Consider the following 14,892-nt stretch of genomic DNA (forward strand, 5'->3'; position numbering starts at 1 on the left):
AACATAGATGGTAGAAATGAACTATATAATTCCATGGCAAATCGGTAGCCGAATATTATTATTCAAATCCAACGAAGACAATTAAGTTCCTCACAGACGTAAGTTGTTATATTATAATCTTATATTCATCATTTTTTTTTTTTGGAAATTTATATTCATCATGTTGTAAAGGTACGGTATCATTACTACTTTTTCACATCCATGCATCGCTACGTCACATGCCTCATGTTACGTATTTACAATAAGTAAATAATAAATAAAAAACTAAAAAACACTTCATCACTCATGGGAATGATTAAATTAGACATATACTATAAAAAAAAAAAGAAAAAAAAAATTGACATATAAATGCCCGCGCTTTGCCCTGACAGGCTGACGTTTTCATTAGTAAATAAGTTAAATGTGATAGGGTGGCAAAATAAGTAAATAATAACATTTAATAAGAGTTAATATGTTTACATATGTGTAATAAGTATCACTTTATATTTTTATATTAATGTGTATATATATGTATGCACTTTGATTCACTTTTAAATATGAAGAAGGGTTTTTTTTTTTTTTTTTTTTTTTTTTTTTTTTTTTTTTTTTTTTACTTTGCAACCAATTAGATCAAATAAAAAATGGTGATAGAATACGTGTACATATTTTAAATTTAGATTAATAAAATTATAGTACTATTTTTCATGCATATTTTATTTTTAAAAAGATAAAACTATAATAATTGGATCATTGATAACCAATATCCATATGCTGATTTTAATACCAATTAGATTATCAAATAATATTTGTCTGAACACATGAGTATAGCTTAAAGATTTAAGTAAATATGTCGATTATATTTGTCTGAACTCAGGGCTCGTAAGTGATTCAAGGGTATAACGGTATATTTGACTCTTTCGCATCACGAGCTGAACCTGGAGGGTAGACTAAATGTACTAGTTATATCAATGGACACTTTATCTAAAAGATCGAGTAGATATAATTATGATAACTTCGAGAGGTTCAGTCTTTGGATTATAGTGGAATATCACCAAGATTTGATAAAACGAAAGTAAGAGAGGTAACAATGTCTACGCTTTCGCTCGTGTTCATCTAGTTTTGAGTTATTAGGTCCATCGTCCACTAGTTGGTTCCGACAATATGAACAAGAATACTCTTGTAGTAATTATGAGATTTGACTACAAACTCACTACCGCAATTTAGTTTCAACATATTTTGCGTTCGCAATAAAGTACTTTACGAATAAGTTATTAATTGTAAAGTAACTTCGGAATATCACTAAGATATAAATGGACCTGAAAAGAGATATCTAAATCAGCCCGCAAGACCCAATGAGGCTTGTAGTATGTGTGCAGGGAAATGGTCACAAGTAGTAGCAACTTTGATATTTTGGACCAGTATAAACCAAACTATGTTTTTGGACACTTCTACTAATAAATGCAGACATGAAAGTATACAGTTGTCATAAATTGTTGACTTATAAGTCTACAAATAACAACAATTGTAGATAAATAGGTCTACAATTACTAGTATAAGTGTCCAAGAACATAGCTTGGCTTATTTTGAGCCAAAGTATCAAAGTTGCTATTAGCTGATGTCATATCCCTATGTGTTCAACGTCGTGTACATGAGCCTTGGATATGTTTGATCAAAGCCCAATTGGATTGAGGCTTATCTCAAATAGGAAATATATATTACATAATAAATATGATCCGATTTGGTGAATATTTGATATGGTAATTATTTATGAGAGTGTCATGAAGATATTCTCTTCTATTCTATTTCTAGAATAGTATGTCTTATTGTGATAAACAAATAATTTATTAGTTATATTATTTAATCAAAATATCATGAAGATGGTATATATTATTCAGTTACCTGAATAATATATTCCAAATATAAAAAGTAAATAAATAATAGATATGATCTGAATATTTTTATTATATTCATATAATAAATATCTCATATTAATTAGAATAAGATCAAATCAAATCAAGTAAGTGCATATTCTATTTTGGGTAAGCTAGAAGGTTATACATAAGGGGCTTGGGTAGTGGAAAGTTTCGACAACCTAAGGGCATTCCACACTTGGAATTTTAGCCCACTCCCTATTCCCGACATAGACGTTTTTTCTCTCATCCCGAGAGTGAGAAATTCGTTCTAACCACTTCTCAAAGAGAAAAGAAAGAAAGAATTATTCCGACACTTTGCCGGAATAATTAGTGAGTAAAGAGTTGTCCCACGCCTTAGTCCTTGTTCATCCGGAGAACGGCTCAGAAGACTTGGGTGTCCATCCATCCCCGAAGAACGCGAGGATCTCAAAGACTTGACGATTGTCAACTGGCGTGGAAATTCAAATGGCGGGATTGTTGTCAATGGTGCCCGCAAGAAGAAAGTAGTGTCTATTTATGTACATTTGATGTAATATAGTCTCACGAAAACTCTTGCTTGTAACTGCTGAATCATTAATGAAAGTTAAAACGTTCATTCATTCTTCTTTGTCTGTTTGAAGCTTTATGATAATCTATAGTATTTAGTCCTTAAACAAACCTAACAACATATGAAGAGACAAATGTAGATTTGCATGAACAAACTCTTCATGGTTTGCTTAAAACTGCATATTCGCAATCTAAGGATCAAAGGACTATTGATCTCATTATGATTGTTAGTAGAATCTATGATGTCTGGTTATGGGGCATAGAGAGTTGGAGACTCTATAGTTCTTCTAGGTAATATATGAAGGTACTGAATTGATCAGTGCACTTCTAGAGACAGAATAAGAACAAACCATTTAATTTCTTATATGTCGAAGCCACTACATATGAATTGCATCATGCTTACCTCAATCTTGAAATGAGACATGTCATTTCATAACTTACGTATTCTCATTTGAGAAAGTCAGAGTTCGGACTCACTATGTGATTCTAAACAAGACCTATTGGTGAAGTACTAAGTTGTGAAGATGTCATGAGTAACTTTGTGAAGTTCTCATAGATATGGAATTCATGTACAAGATTGCTGAAATGCAATATATATCACCTCATGCTTTGTTCCTTGGAATGTTAATAAACGAACTGGCCAGTGTCCAAATTGAGTCTTGACTCTTTTGGATGAAAAAATGTGACTTGTTAGCTCCACGTCAATACATTGTTTTTAACTTGTTCACAAGCGACAAATGAGTTGAGGAAATAACAGCTAGAAGGGTAAAATTGTAATTTTGTAAATCCCGTCTAGCTGATGATATTCATGAAGGGTAAACATAGATAATATTCAGTGGATCCACTCATCACAATTAAGTTGAATTCTTGAGTAGAAAAAAAATTCATTTGAACCGAGAGATTCTCAGTGTCAACTCTTTAGTGGAGTCAGTTGACATTAAGCTAAAACTTGAAAAAGGTTTGTGAACTTTTGAGTCCAAGTATGTTAGCTCAAGCTTTGTTCATTTGGATCCATGAGATCACTCTCACAAGTCATATCAAGTAGGATTAGTTAAACTAGAAGCTAAGTCAAAACTAGAACTAGACAAGTTTTACGTAAATTGTCTAAAGGGTATTTTTGTCTTTTTGGACATAGGACGAAATGAATGTCAATAAATAAGTTTTTTGACATTGTCATATGATGAAAATGAATTAAACCACACGGCCAAGTTAAAGAATTTGGGCCTTGAGGATTGATTTCATTTCATGGAATTTTACTTGAAAATTCTTAATGGGGTTTTCTTATGTTGTCATGAACAAATGAAGAAACATCTAGAAGCTCCTTCTAGAAGCCCCTTGCTCGTCCAAACCAAAGAAAGAGAAGTTAATTTTGTGCATTGATGTATGAAGATACTTGCCAAAAGAAAAAGAGGAAACAAATTTCCTCTAGAAAGGCAAGTGGGCGGCCAAGGCAAGAGAGGGAACACAAGAGGAAACAAATACAAGGCCTTCTAGAAGGCATTATGGCCGCGTGACATAAGGGAGAAAGAGGCAATATTTGCTCATGAATATGTGATATTCTATAGAAGAGGAAACTAGCTTTTTGAAGGTAATCCTTCTCCTATAAATAGGGTCCTCATTCTCATTGTTTCTCATCTCACCCAATTTAGAGATTGAGAGCTTCTCTCTCTAGGCCTTGTGGCCGCCTCTCTCTCTCTCTCTCTCTCTCTCTCTCTCTCTCTCTCTCTCTCTCTCTCTCTTCCCTTTTCGTTTTTGTTTTGGCACCTAGGTCCACATTTGACCTAGTGTTTTAGCTCTTCGACTCTAAGACTTGTTATTGAGTCGTCGTGTTTAAAAGTGCCACACACTAATTCCTTCTTACCTCGAGTGATTTATGTGATAGAAACTTTCGTGGTTACTCGAGTTCCCGAAGAACGAAGAAAGACGAGCTGCGTGGGGAGACGAGCGATTCAACCTCCACAAGCTTCTCAACGATCAAGCTTCATAAAGGTTAGTAAACGTGTAATCGCTCTTGGATAGTTTTTAATAATAACATGTGCTTGCTCTTTGTCTAGGTTAATAAAAATCGTTTTATTCGTTTAAAGAACATTTTTATTTTCCGCCGCTTGCTAGAAGCGTTAAATCTTTTCTTAACCCTAGATCAATTCCAATAAGGATTTCATGTTAGTTTTCCTTGATCCTTCTATTAGAATAGTTCTTATTAGTTTTTATAATGGCTCATCGATATGTTCATTCAAAATATAAACTAGATATGTTGCTCGTGTTTCCATAGAATCTAAATAGTTTAGGATTCTATTTTCTGCATCAGTGAAACATGTTTAATTCCCAATATAAGCTGGTGTTGGAAAGCAATCACCAATATCATCTGAGGTACAAGTACTAAAGTTTGCAGATTGCCTCTTAAACAACTGTCTTCTCTAAATCTCTAATCAAGTGCAATTTAAGCTCGCCTTAGATTAGATATCACTCTTTTCCACGCAACGATCGTCTCATTGAAATAAATGCATAAAACATGAACCACCTTGAACAAATAAAGTATAATGATTGAAAGTAATTCTCTAGACTAGTTTGTCGATGAAGATCTCCAATGTAAAGAGACATGTAAATAGACAAGTCAGTCATGTGCGACTAAAATAGTGAATGACCGAAACAAAAAACCCTAAACGAGTTTTGTTAAAGATCAAAACACAATCTTACGCGAATCAGTAGATTCAGAAATCGAATCCGATCATATCTCCAAAAACTTCATAATTAAAAACATAATACAAATAATTTGATTTGCACAGACAAGTAGTTATGCAAAATCTTAAATAACTTTCAAATTTGTCCATACTAAAAATCATGTCACATAGAACTTCATAAGAAATTAATAGCTTTCGTCAAGAACCAATAACATTTTGTTAAATTTTATGTAATACCATATTGGTGATACTCGTATATAATATAGAGAATATAGCTATTTCAAACTTAAATGGAAAATTTTCAAACCGTGTGATACTGTGATCATTATTACATATTTAAATGAAGAATTGTGTTAGTACGGAAGGGACAAGAAAAAGTCGTATACAATAGAGAGATTTTGTTGACTTTCGCGTTCTGCCACTTAATATTATTTCTTATGACTTGGACTTGGTCTTTACGTAATTATATATGTGTGTGTGTGTGTGTGTGTGTGTGAGAGAGAGAGAGAGAGAGTATTCCAAGTATATATAGAAGTTGGTATTAGGGCGGCGCAAAAAAACCGTAAAAACCGTAAACCGGACCGGACCGGGAATTTTTAAACCGCCGGTCCGGTTTAAAACGGTTTTTTTTTTCCCCGGTCCGGTCCGGTCCGGTTTACTCAATGTAAACGGTCCGGTCCGGTTTTTTTTTAAAAAAAACCGTTAAACCGGACCGGACCGGTTTATTTATAAAAAAAATTTAAAAAAATTAAAAAAAAATTAATTGATGTCCAATTAACCAAATTAGGCATTTGTGCATGTATTTAACTCCTAAATATGATTATATGTTTGTGTTTTGGTGGAAAATTAATGGTTTTTTTTAAAAAAATTATGTTAAACGGTTCAAAACGGTCCAACGGTCCAAAACGGTCCGGTCCGGTCCGGTCTAAACGGTTCAAAACGGTCTAAACGGTTTAAAACGGTCCGGTCCGGTCTGGATGATTTAAAACGGTCCGGTCCGGTCCGGTTTTTACAGTTTTTTGGTCCGGTCCGGTTTGGGTTTTTTTGAACCGTTTTGAACGGTCCGGTCCGGTTTTTTGGCCGGTTTTGGACCGGACCGGACCGTGCACAGGCCTAGTTGGTATAACGGAGTTATATATCCGTATCAAACTACCATTACAAGAAGTTTTTTTTTTCCTCTTTAATCTTGAGTTAGAAAGAGAAACAAGCATATTGCCTTTAATTTGGCTCGAATTATGGGTTAAATTGCATATTCAATCTATTATATGTAAATCACTTATGGAAGCAACTTATCTAAACTAGTGATTGAGGAGTAATTGTCAGGATAAGACTTCGCCCTCTAAAAACACTCATAGAAGAACTTGGGCCTCAATGCCCCAGCTTGGTCTGTCTACCTCGGAGTTGTGACTTCACCAAACCACTTTGAGCTTGCAACACTCCAACAAGACTATGGCCCACTTCGGATTAGGAGTGGAGTCGGGTAGAATTACAAACAGATTGGGACTTGGATCAAGTGGGACATGCGATGCGATCTGAAGAACATAAGATTGTTGCTCGAAGACTTGTCCCCGGGTGATGTAGAATTAGGATGCTATAAATACGCCATTACAATTCTAAAAATGGATTATTACTAAACTATGACTTCCTCAATATTTTAGGATCAAAATCTGATAAGTCAAAATTAATCCAAAAGTATGACTTTCATATATATGTTGGTACAAAAATTCTCTTAATGGAATATCTTTTTATTTTCTTCTGTATTTAATTAATGATCACAAAAGCAAAGTTAGAGATCATTTTTCGTTTAGTATGTGAAGTAGTTAAAAAAATGAAAAATTTGAAAATTTGAAACGAATTTCCATATTCTTAAAAAAAAAAAAATTTAGATTTGTTAATAAGTAGCCTATTCATAGGAGGGACATTTAAATAGTAGCCAAAGAATCAATTTAATTAGGAACATAGCCAATATTAATCAAAGTTCCCATAAAGCCCTTTTCCCAAATTCACATCTGATTCACCTCCACACTTCGATCTCCAAGGCCACGAAACCCTCCAAGAAGCTTCCTTGTCCACCCCACCGTTACCCTCGACGGATCCTTCGACTGCGAGATGACCCGGGACGACCTAATCGTTCATCAGATCCAAATCTCACGAATGTTTGAATCGAGTTCATATGAATCGCCGGGATTAGGATTTTCTTCAAGACATGTCCAAGTTCGCAGATTCGACATCGTGATCGAGAACGGAGATAGGATGGCATTGGCAAGCAAAATCAGAAGCTGTCAAGGGAGCTTGATTTCCTGCTACTCAAAATCAAGTTCATTGTCATCGTCGAAGCTCAGCGATGTCTCGATGGAGGCAATCTTGGAAGAATCAATGGCGATCGGCTCTAGAGTGCCTCGGCGCCATGAAATGAATCGAATCACGTTGTTCGGATGTGTTTGGGTGAACCGTGTATATTTTTGCTAAGTTCATAAGAAATCATCGATAAAAGTTGATTTTGAAGTGTTAATTTCCGATTACATTGGATTCTCGGCAAAAAAATTATGAACCGCTTTAGATTCTTGTTGTGTTATAAAGTGCGGCACCCACGATTCCCAGTAGTGAGTCATCGGCATATCGCGCGTAACAAATCCTTATTAATGGTTTTTCCTTAAAATTAAATAAAAAGGGGATGACTTGTGGCTAGGTATTAGGGACCATCATACGGCTCCCAATTTCACACGTGGCTGTAAAGTGGTCTTCAGCCGGATTTGTCAGAGGGTTGGTTTTCAGTTCCTGCTATCGAGTTGTATCTGATGCTTCTAGAGATTGATTCTATGAGTGAAACAAACAGATGTTGTCATATGAGTTATGAGTCTTTCAATCTTTTATGACAAACAAGAAATAACCATATCAATTGATTTCTCAAAACCTTAGTTTTTATTATTATACGCTTTCTAGTTGACCTTTCGTCGATCGAGCATTTACAATGGAGCACCTCGAGGATCTCCCTCTCGTACCTCGAGCATTTACAATGGAGTTTGTATTCTTTGTAGTGATTCATAAAAGTCATATGATATGTCTTATATGTCTTTATTGTATTCATTGAGTTATACGCTTTCTAGTTGTCGCCTTGTTAAGATGTCTCGTATTATTGTATCATAATGGTCTTCTTGTTAGATCTGACTTTGTCTTATTGTATCATGGTCGGTATTTCTTATTTTTAAGTTCTTGTATTATATTAGTTCTTTAATAAGAGAGCTGTCCGTTTATTCGTTGAATTCGGGATCATTATAGAGATCATCTGCATTGAAGGAAATACAATAAATACCTAAACCTTTAAAGCATGAAACCCTTAAATATAACTCGATGTGTATCGAAGACCGTATTTCTTGAATAATCTTTATATTTAAGAATTCAGAGGAATGACCTATTGTTCTAAGACAAGACTCTATAGAAAATGGGAACTTAATTATCATGAATTGAATTCTTGAAATGAAATCTTGGACTCCAATATGGACTGTGATTTTGGAACTTCCAGTTTCATTTTCTCCGTTGCTCTGTTTCTGACGAAAAAAAAATTAATGTCTCTGAAATCAAATAAACAACGCATTGAGTCTTGAAATTAGATATCTGTATTAGGTTGTTCGAAAGAGTTGTTCGAAGGTCCAATAGGTGTCCAAAGGTTGGGTATAAAGCTCCGTCGGTGAGGGCTTGTCGACTATGAAATCCTTCCGATCGGCCTTCGTGTCCTCATGCCTAACTGCTTCGGTGATGAGCTCGAGTGCCGATTTCTCAAATGCACAGAGCTGACTCGATGGCTGCTCAACGCTGTGAAGTGGCTTATACAGATCACGACAACGCGTGGGGCTGATCCAACGATGCGCGAGGTGAAAGGATAGTTTGCACTGTAGCTGGTTGTGATCTTGTCAGTGTTCCTCTTCGTGACGACGTTGGCGGTGTTGGAGAACTCGATCACGTTGGTGTTCCAGCAAGGCGGTAGCGAACGAGGCATGATTCTCAAGGAAAGGCTTGAGATGGGGACCGCGTTTAGGTTCGTTCTGAGGAGGCATTCGAGAAAGTTCTCCGAGAAAATTGGACTAGATCGGCGATGACGGAACCAGTCTCGGATATCTCATTGGAGGCCCAGGCTTGCTGTTATGAGTGTTTATTTGCTACTAAGTTCTCGGCGTCAAATGAAATGTTGGAATCGATCTAGGGTTTAAGAAAATAATTAACGCTTCGGGAAGCGGCGGAATTTTAAAAATTTTCTTTTGCAAGTAAAAACGGTTTTTACTAACCTAGACAAGTGCAAGTACATGTAATTAAAAAACTAATATGCGCTAAGAAGTTTACTAACCTTTCTTGAAGCTTGATCTTTGAGAAGCTCTTAGAAAGTTGCAACGCTCGTCTCCCCTCGCAGCACGTCTCTCTTCCTTTCCTCGGCACCTCGAGCAACCACGAAAGTTTCTATCACTAAATCACTCGAAATAAAGGAATTAGTGAGTGGGCACTTTTAAACACTACGACTTAAGAACAAGTCTTGAAGTCGCGGAGCTAAACACTAGGTCGAGTGAGGACCTAGGTGCCAAAACAAGAAAAATCGAAAATAAACTAGAAAGAGAGAGAGAGAGAGAGGAGTTCGGCAACCACAAGTTCTAGAGAGAGAAGCTCTCAATCTCTAACTTATGTGGAATGAGAAAAATGAGAAGAATGAGGCTCCTATTTATAGGAGAGGTCTTACCTTCAATAAGGTAGTTTCCTCTTCTATAGAATATCACATATTCATGAGCCAATTTCCCTTTTTCTTTAATGAGGCACACGGCCAAGTCTTGCCAAGCAAGTCCTTGGATTTGTTTCCTCTTTTATTTGCTTCTCTCTTGACCCTTATGGCCGAAATTCCCTTATGCCAAGCATAGGAAATTTGTTTCTTCTTTTTCTTTTGGCAAGTATCTAAATACATTTATGCACAAAATAAACTCTCTTTCCTCTTGGGTAGTAGGCGCCCAAATCCTCTAGAAAGGCTTCTAGAATTTTCTTCACTTGTTCATGACAACATAAGAAAATGCCCATTTAGAATTTTCAATAAAATTCTTATGAAATGAAATTAATCCACAAGGCCCATTTAATCATATTATGGCCGAGTGTTACTTGTCATCAAATGACCATGTCAAAAAATTTATTGACATTCATTTCATCCTATGTCTCAAAAGACAAAAATACCATTTTGACTATTTTCATTCTTGTTTTGACTTAGCTTCCAGTTTAACTATTCCTATCGATGTGATTCGTGACAGTGACCTCATGGACCCAAATGAACAAAGCTTGAGCTAAACACTTGGACTCAAAAGTTCACAAACCTTTTCAAAGTTTAGCTTAATGCCAACTGACTCCACTAAAGAGTTGACACTGAAAATCTCTCGGTTCAAATGAATTTATTTTCTACTCAAGAATTCACCTAATTATAATGAGCGGATCCACTGAATATTATCTATGTTTACCCTTCATGAATGTCATCAGGTAGTCGGGATTTACTAAATTACCATTTTACCCTTCTAGCTGTTATTTCCTCAACTCCTTTGTCGCTTGTGAATAAGTTATAAACAATGTATTGACGAGGAGCTAACAAGTCACATTGTTTCATCCAAAAGAGTCAGGACTCAATTTGGACACTGGCCAGTTCATTTATTCACACTCCAAGGAACAAAGCATGAGGTGACATACATTGCATTTCAGCAATCTTGTACATGAATTCCATATCTATGAGAACTTCACAAAGTTACTCATGACATTCTCACAACTTAGTACTTCACCAATAGGCCCTGTTCGGAATCACATAGTGAGTCCGAACTCTGACTTTCTCAAATGAGAATACTAAGGTGTGAAATGGCATGTCTCATTTCAGGATTAAGGTAAGCATGATGCAATTCATACATAGTGACTTCGAGACATAAGAGGTTAAATGGTTTGTTCTTATCTTGTCTCTAGAAGTGCACTGGTCAATTCAGTACCTTCGGAAGATACCTAGAAGAACTATAGAGTCTCCAACTCTCAATGCCTCATAACCAGACATCATAGATTCTTCTAACAATCATACTGAGGTCAATAGTCCTTTGACCCTAAGATTGCGAATATATCGTTTTAAGCAAACTACGAAGAGTTTGTTCATGCAAATCTACATTTGTCTCTTCGTAAGTTGTTAAGTTTGTTTATGGACTAAAAGACTAAGGTTTTATCATAAAGCTTCAAACAAAGAAAGAATGAATGAACGTTTCAACTTTATTAATGAATGAATAGGCAATTACAAGCAAGAGTCTTCATGAGACTTTATTACATCAAATGTACAAAATAAAGATTACAACTCTTCTTGTGGGCACCATTGACAACAAACTCCCACTTGACTCAAAGAAGATGTGTGTAGTCTTTCATGCCTAATTCCTCACGATGTTGGTCGAAGACCTTGTTCGCTAGGGCCTTGGTGAATGGATCTGCGAGGTTGTCCACCGTTGAGATCTTCTTCACTTCCACGTCTCCGCGCTGCACGATCTCTCGAATCAAATGGTATTTCCTCTCAATATGCTTAGAGCGCTTATGGCTTCTAGGTTCCTTTGAGTTAGCGACAGCCCCACTATTATCACAATAAAGGGTCATGGGCTCGTCGACGTTTGGAACAACTTCCAAATACTTAAGGAATTTTCTAAGCCATACAGCCTCTTTGGATGCTTCACAAGCAGCCACATATTCTACTTCCATTGTGGAGTCAGCAATACAAGATTGCTTAATACTTCTCCATACAACAGCTCCACCATTAAGGATGAACACAGATCCTGAAGTGGATTTCCTGGAATCCTTATCCGCTTGAAAATAGGAGTCGGTATATCCCGTCATAGTCAGGTCAGTACCTGATTATGTAAGCATCAAGTTCCTAGTTCTTCGAAGATACTTAAGAACATGCTTAACAGCAATCCAGTGCTCGGGTCCAGGGTTCGATTGGAAACGGCTAACTACGCCAACGGCGAAACATATATCAGGTCTAGTGCAAAGCATAGCATACATGAGGCTTCCTACGGCAGAGGCGTAAGGAATTTTCCTCATGTCTTCAATCTCTTGTGCAGTCTTGGGAGACTGGTCCTTAGAGAGTGGAACTCCATGCCTAAAGGGTGTTTGGCCCTTCTTGGAGTCTTGCATCGAGAAGCGATCCATTACCTTATCAATATAAGATGCTTGATAGAGCGACAGGGTCCGGTTTTTCCTATCTCGAAAGATTTGGATCCCCAGAATGTACGCGGCTTCTCCTAGATCCTTCATATCGAATTGCTTGGCCAGCCAGACCTTAACCTCAGATAACTTACCCACGTCATTACCAATGAGTAGTATATCATCGACATATAGTACCAGAAACACAACTTTACCTTCGTGTATTAACTTGTAAACACAAGGCTCATCTATTGACTGTTCAAAGCCAAAGCTCTTTACAGTTTCATCGAATCTAATATTCCATGACCTAGATGCTTGCTTTAATCCATAAATGGACTTAAGAAACTCACAAACCTTGGTATCTTGACCTTCTTCCACGAAACCGTCTGGTTGAGCCATGTAAATGCGCTCGTCAAGATTGCCATTCAGAAAGGCTGTCTTGACATCCATTTGCCAGATCTCATAGTCGAGAGTTGCAGCTATGGATAGGAGTATGCGGATGGATTTAAGCATCGCGACTGGCGAGAAGGTTTCTTCATAGTCCATCCCTTCTTGTTGGGTATAACCCTTCGCCACAAGTCGTGCTTTGAACGTCTCGACGCTCCCATCAGGACCCATTTTCTTCTTGTATATCCACTTACACCCTACGGATTTAATCCCTTCAGGAAGGTCTACAAGTTTCCAGACATTGTTGACATACATCGAGTGCATTTCAACTTTCATGGCGTCAAGCCAAAGGTTTAATTCAGAACAAGCCATCGCTTGGCTATAGGAAACAGGATCATCCATGTCAGAGACGGCTACAAGAGAGTCTCCATAAGACATGTACCTGTCAGGCTTTTGAGTAGCCCTCCCACTACGTCTAAGTACTACTTGAAGAGATTCTGATGAGTTAGGTTGTGTTTCAGTTGGGGTAAGAACAGTTCTTACAGATGAGGTAGAAGCTTCCTCACCCAACTTTTCTTCAAGCACAATTTTGCTTCTAGGTTTTGCATCTTTCATAAAGTCCTCCTCAAGGAAACGAGCATTCGTGCTAACGAAAGTCTTATCGTCCTCGGGACTATAGAAAGTAAAACCTTTGGTTTCCTTTGGATATCCCACAAACAGGCACAATTCTGACCTACTAGCCAACTTGCTTGTCTTTTGCCTCAGCACGTGTGCAGGGCAACCCCAAATTCGGATGCAGCCAAGATTCACTTTACGGCCAGTCCATCGTTCATAAGGAGTACCAGGAACCGTTTTGGACGGAACTTGGTTCAGAATATAGGCGGCTGTTTCAAGGGCATATCCCCAAAAGGAAAGATGGAGTGATGAGTAATTCATCATTGATCTAACCATCTCCGTAAGAGTTCGGTTTCTTCTCTCTGACACTCCGTTTTGTTGAGGCGTGCCAGGTGCGGTAAGCTGAGAAGCGATACCTTCTTCTTTAAGAAAGTCATGGAATTCTCCAGACATATACTCGCCACCTTGATCAGATCGAAGGGTTTTGATCACTTTGCCAGTTTGCTTTTCCACTAAAGCCCTAAAGACCTTAAATACGTTAAAGGTCTCGGATTTGTGTTTGAGCAAATAGACAAACCCATATCGTGAGTAATCATCGGTGAAGGTAACGAAGTATTCGTATCCTCCATGTGCCTGTTGGTTGAGCGGACCACATACATCAGAATGTACTAGTTCCAGCAACTCAGTGGCTCTTCGACCCTTATCGGAGAAAGGTCGCTTAGTCATTTTTCCTTCTATGCAGGATTCACAAGTAGGTAGTGAACCTATTGCAGAGTCTTGGAGTGGACCGTCCCTCACAAGTCTCTTAATCCTATCTAGATTGATATGACCAAGTCTCAAGTGCCAGAGGTATGTTGATTTTGTTAGATCGGAGGATTCAGAAAGTTTGATCCTCTTTGGCTCCCTAATTAGATCGTTATTGGTGTCTAAAAGAGAAGGTTGAGTGGGATAGATGTAAACTTCATATATGCATCAGTGACAAAAGAATTAGAAAAAGAAATACGAATTCCATTCTTTATAAACTTTAAATAATAATCTTGCTCGAAAAGTTGAGCAACAGATATTAGGTTTTTCCCAAAGGAAGGAACATAATAAACATTATTCGAATTTAAAGTTCGATCTTCAAAAGATAGCGTCACGGATCCCACATCCTTCGCAGACACCACGCTCCGATCACCCCACTTGAAGCAGAAGTCGCCATCCTCTAAGGTTTTGCTTTTCCTAAAACCAGTCAAGGAGCAGCAAATATGGTTAGTAGCAGCGGAGTCAATAATCAACGATGATACATTATCAGCTACTAAACAAGCTTCAGTAACAAGTATAATACCTTTTACTTTGGTTTTGAGGTAGGCAGGACAGTTCCTACGCCAGTGACCAGGCTCATTGCAGTGGTGGCACTTGTCTTTAGACTTGTCCACCTTCGGAGCCTTTGGCTCCTTCTTCTTCGTTTGAACCTTAGGTTGGTTCTTCTTCTCGGCATTGTGAGGTCTCTTCTTAGATCCAGATGTGGAGGCAGTAGCATGTACTTCTCCTTGAGCCCTCTTTTTCTTAGTGAGTGCCTCAGCGGTTTGAAGTTCCTTCATGAGCTCGGC

Source organism: Urtica dioica, chromosome 1 (genome assembly GCF_054948205.1).
Source record: "Urtica dioica subsp. dioica isolate 48M chromosome 1, U.dioica_male_clone48M_v1_H2, whole genome shotgun sequence".
NCBI lineage: Eukaryota > Viridiplantae > Streptophyta > Magnoliopsida > Rosales > Urticaceae > Urtica > Urtica dioica.